The sequence below is a fragment of the Rhyacophila brunnea genome, unplaced genomic scaffold, assembly GCF_057557595.1.
Source record: "Rhyacophila brunnea isolate RB1 unplaced genomic scaffold, BYU_Rbru_1.0 scaffold_10, whole genome shotgun sequence".
NCBI classification, from domain to species: domain Eukaryota; kingdom Metazoa; phylum Arthropoda; class Insecta; order Trichoptera; family Rhyacophilidae; genus Rhyacophila; species Rhyacophila brunnea.
In genome coordinates, this window is record NW_028232752.1 from 45,169,503 (window position 1) to 45,174,502 (window position 5,000).

The 5,000-nt window shown below is 54.5% G+C and overlaps 3 non-coding genes across 3 annotated transcripts in view; all 3 read left to right on the plus strand.

Moving 5' to 3' along the window:
• The first annotated feature begins 1,023 nt into the window (after positions 1-1,023).
• Positions 1,024-2,967, plus strand: LOC147079285 (small subunit ribosomal RNA). The gene has a single exon (XR_015071691.1). It is a non-coding gene; the product is annotated as a small subunit ribosomal RNA (ribosomal RNA).
• Positions 2,968-3,119: 152 nt separating this feature from the next.
• LOC147079286 (5.8S ribosomal RNA) lies at positions 3,120-3,281 on the plus strand. The gene has a single exon (XR_015071731.1). It is a non-coding gene; the product is annotated as a 5.8S ribosomal RNA (ribosomal RNA).
• A 394-nt stretch (positions 3,282-3,675) lies between these two features.
• The window catches only part of LOC147079287 (large subunit ribosomal RNA), a 4,110-nt gene continuing 2,785 nt past the window's right edge, over positions 3,676-5,000 (plus strand). Inside the window, exon 1 of the ribosomal RNA XR_015071732.1 lies at positions 3,676-5,000. This exon is cut by the window's right edge and continues 2,785 nt beyond it. This is a non-coding gene — a ribosomal RNA (large subunit ribosomal RNA).

Here is a 5,000-nt window from a genome sequence, read left to right on the forward strand (position 1 = left end):
AATGCTATGCTACATTTTGTTTGGCACTCTTGACGGTTTGCGAACGAAGTACGAGACCGAGACGAGACCGTACGAGACGAAGTACGAGACCGCGTCCGCCTGGCAAGCTATATTTGCGTCGTATCGGCATTTCAGCCCACCCTCGACCGTTCGGTGGCGAGCGTAATATAACGTTCTCATAATGATATTTATTTCAATGGTTTTATATCATTCATAATGATGGATGAAAAAAAAAAAAAAAAAAAAAAAAATTGAAATTAAAAAAAAAAAATTATCCAAATTACCAAAATATATATTCGCAATTCGCAATTCGAAATTTCAAATGAAAGATTAAACCTAAAGAGAATCGTCACCTTCGCCTTTTGTAGTGTTATTTCGGTTACGCGGCCGGTAGTGCGCCGCGTTTACACTATAATGTGTGAGGGAAAATGTACGCAGGAGAGAACTGTACGATAAAATAATGGCGACGGATTATTGCGCTACCCAACATTGCCGTGTCCGTATTCGTTGTTGTTGTCGTCTGGGTCTCTCCCCTCATCCATCGTATAGCAGTGGGTTGTCGTCTTTGACAAGACTTCCTTCACGGCGTTCGCAAACTGCGGCGGCCATTCGGCCGCGTCGGCGGTACATTTGCGAGACGAGACACTCACCCGGCGTGCGATTATATTTCGTCGCCGCGGCCTATGCGATCGCATCACTCTGGAGTTCCGCGCTAGCAGAATCATCCTGTCGAGTGACGGCGGACGGCGTTTCAGCCTCCGTCGCTCCGTTTACCGCGCCGACGGCGTGCGTTTTCGGTGTGCACGTTTTACGATGGGAAATTGAGAAACGCGGAGCACGATCTCGTGCTCTGTGCGTATGTATGCATACAATCCGTTGTATCTCGTGCGTCGGCACGTTAAAAATCGAAAGAGAGAGCCAGCGTCGCCCGCCGGGTGACTCCGGTGCGCGTTCGCGTGTGACGTGTGGATCGCGGGTGTCGGCGCGCCCAGTGCGCGCGCGCCCGCGGCCTCGCAGAGCAGCTCCCTGGTTGATCCTGCCAGTAATCATATGCTTGTCTCAAAGACTAAGCCATGCAAGTCTCAGTATGAGCCTAATTAAGGTGAAACCGCGAATGGCTCAATATATCAGTTTTGGTTCCTTAGATCGTACACAGTTACTTGGATAACTGTGGCAATTCTAGAGCTAATACATGCAAACGTAATTCTGAACGGGAACGTGAGGAATGCTTTTATTAGATCAAAAACCAATCGGCGGTCGGCGCTCGCGTCGTCCGTCGCTCTTCGAGATGACTCTAGATAACTTTGAGCTGATCGCACGGTCTAGCACCGGCGACGCATCTTTCAAATGTCTGCCTTATCAACTGTCGATGGTAGTTTATGCGACTACCATGGTTGTCACGGGTAACGGGGAATCAGGGTTCGATTCCGGAGAGGGAGCCTGAGAAACGGCTACCACATCCACGGAAGGCAGCAGGCGCGCAAATTACCCACTCCCGGCACGGGGAGGTAGTGACGAAAAATAACGATACGGGACTCGTCCGAGGCCTCGTGATCGGAATGATTACACTTTAAATCCTTTAACGAGGATCCATTGGAGGGCAAGTCTGGTGCCAGCAGCCGCGGTAATTCCAGCTCCAATAGCATATACTAAAGTTGTTGCGGTTAAAAAGCTCGTAGTTGAAATTGTGTCCTGCGGTGTCGGTCTACCGACTGCGGTACGACAGGCACGTCTGCGGGGCTTCTCGCCGGTGCGTCCTTCGCCATCCGGCGTCGGTCGGCCGCAAGGTCGGCCGTTCGCCGAGGCGGGCCGTCGCGGCTGTTTACTTTGAACAAATTAGAGTGCTCAAAGCGGGCTAAGTTTTGCCTGAATATTGTACGCATGGAATAATAGAATAGGACCTCGGTTCTGTTTTGTTGGCTTTCTGATACCAGAGGTAATGATTAATAGGGACAACTGGGGGCATTCGTATTGCGACGTTAGAGGTGAAATTCTTGGATCGTCGCAAGACGGACTAAAGCGAAAGCATTTGCCAAAGGTGTTTTCATTAATCAAGAACGAAAGTTAGAGGTTCGAAGGCGATTAGATACCGCTGTAGTTCTAACCATAAATGATGCCAGCCAGCGATCCGCCGAAGTTTCATTATTTTAACCCGGTGGGCAGCTCCCGGGAAACCAAAGCTTTCGGGCTCCGGGGGGAGTATGGTTGCAAAGCTGAAACTTAAAGGAATTGACGGAAGGGCACCACCAGGAGTGGAGCCTGCGGCTTAATTCGACTCAACACGGGAAAACTCACCAGGCCCGGACACTGGAAGGATTGACGGATTAACAGCTCTTTCTCGATTCGGTGGGTGGTGGTGCATGGCCGCTCTTAGTTGGTGGAGCGATTTGTCAGGTTAATTCCGGTAACGAACGTAACTCTAGCCTATTAAATAGACGTACAACCGGTATCACGAGGGTCCGCGCGCGTCCGTGTCCTTTGGCGTTCTGCGTCGGAGGCGCGGGCGCGTCGCGGTCTTCACTACCGGCGTACAATGAAAATCTTCTTAGAGGGACCGGCGGTATATATAGCCGCACGAGATTGAGCAATAGCAGGTCTGTGATGCCCTTAGATGTCCTGGGCCGCACGCGCGCTACACTGAAGGGATCAGCGTGTCCTCCTTGGCTTAACGGCCCGGGTAACCCGATGAAACCCCTTCGTGATAGGGATTGGGGTTTGCAATTCTCCCCCATGAACGAGGAATTCCTAGTAAAAGCGAGTCACCAGCTCGCGTTGATTGCGTCCCTGCCCTTTGTACACACCGCCCGTCGCTACTACCGATGGATGATTTGGTGAGGTCTTCGGACTGGCGCGCGGAAGCTCCTCGTGGGCCTCTGACGCGCCGGAAAGTTTGACCGAATTTGATCATTTAGAGGAAGTAAAAGTCGTAACAAGGTTTCCGTAGGTGAACCTGCGGAAGGATCATTTCCTGTGCGAAACGAACATGTGCGCGTGTACGCGTAACGTGTAATTTTTTTTTTTTATATAAATTTATTTTGCACATCTCGCATGTGCATTATGAAATATATAATATGCCGAAAACGAAACAATATAACAACAACAATATGTAATCACTAGATTACCCTGAACGGCGGATCACTCGGCTCGTGGGTCGATGAAGAACGCAGCTAAATGCGCGTCAGAGTGTGAACTGCAGGACACATGAGCATCGACATTTCGAACGCACATTGCGGTCCGAGCAAGACGTAGTTTGTCGACGGACCACTCCTGTTTGAGGGTCGCGTACACCAGAAACACCAGACTGCGAACGGTCATATAACACACACACACACTTGTGTGTGTGTGTGTGTGGCTGTTCGCGAGCAGTTGCCGGCGTCGCCAGGTCGGCGGGGGGGGGGGATAGGTCGCGTGCACACGCACGCCTCCGCCACCCACCCGTCCTTCCGGGCGTCCGGTCAAATATTTATCGACGCCTGTTGTCGGGCGCGCCCTGTGCGAATGTAGCGCCTCAGTGCGCTCGCATCGGGCGCTCGCTTCGCGCGCACGCACTGGAACGTGGCGTGAGCGCGGTGACTTGCAAAAGCCGCTGCGCACACACGCACACAACCCGTAAAAGGCGTCGCCGCGCGTGAGTCTGAGCGCTCGCATGCGTCATTTTGCACGCAAACTGTTTGTCGACCTCAAATCAGGAGAGATCACCCGCCGAACTTAAGCATATCAGTAAGCGGAGGAAAAGAAACTAACGAGGATTCCCCGAGTAGCGGCGAGCGAAACGGGAAGAGCCCAGCGCTGAATCCTGCGGCCCCGGCGGGCCGCCGGGAAATGTAGCGTTCGGGAGGAGAATTATACATACACGCGCGGTCATTAGTCACGGCTGCCAGTCCAAGTTCATCTTGAACGGGGCCGTTTACCCGTAGAGGGTGCCAGGCCCGTGGTGACGGTAGCCGGCCGCGACGGTCTCTCTCCCCAGAGTCGGGTTGCTTGAGAGTGCAGCCCTAAGCGGGTGGTAGACTCCATCTAAGGCTAAATACTACCACGAGACCGATAGCGAACAAGTACCGTGAGGGAAAGTTGAAAAGAACTTTGAAGAGAGAGTTCAAGAGTACGTGAAACCGTTCAGGGGTAAACCTGTGGAACTCAAACGAGCGAACGGGGAGATTCATCGCTCTTCCGCCGGGGTCCGCGTCTCGCCGCTCACCCTCTGCCGACGCGCCTTCGCGGGTGCGCCGGCAGGGGGGGGCGCGGGTTCGCCGACGGGCCCCCGGAGTGCGTGCACTTCTCCCTCAGTATAACACCGCGACCCGTCGCGCTGCGGTCGAATGCGCCGTGCGGTTGTCCCGTCCCTCGACGAGGGGCGGAGCCGCGGCGTCCACGGCCGCCGCACGCGACGGTAGAGAACGAGGTTCGCGTCCGCCCGGCTTCGGCCGGTCGTCCGTCGCGCCGCAGCGGCGACCTTCGTGCGGCCCCCGGCGCCTCGTGCGCCGCGGGTGTCGCGCGTCGGCCGTCGTGGTTAGCGGCGCGCTCTCGGACGGGACGCGTCCCGGTCGGCGGTGGGTTTGTTTTGGGCACTCACAGGACCCGTCTTGAAACACGGACCAAGGAGTCTAGCATGTGCGCGAGTCATTGGGATTTTTTTACACTAAACCCAGAGGCGCAATGAAAGTGAAAGGCGCGGCCTCGGTCGCGCCGGAGGGAAGATGCGCGGACCGTTTCCGCGGTCCCGCCGCATTCCCGAGGCGTTTCGAAAAAGCCACCGTTGTTATTATCGAGACGCACTGAGAGCGTACACGCTGGGACCCGAAAGATGGTGAACTATGCCTGGTCAGGTCGAAGTCAGGGGAAACCCTGATGGAGGACCGAAGCGATTCTGACGTGCAAATCGATCGTCGGAACTGGGTATAGGGGCGAAAGACTAATCGAACTATCTAATAGCTGGTTCCATCCGAAGTTTCCCTCAGGATAGCTGGCGCTCGAGAAATATGTTCGCGCCCCTCGCGGGC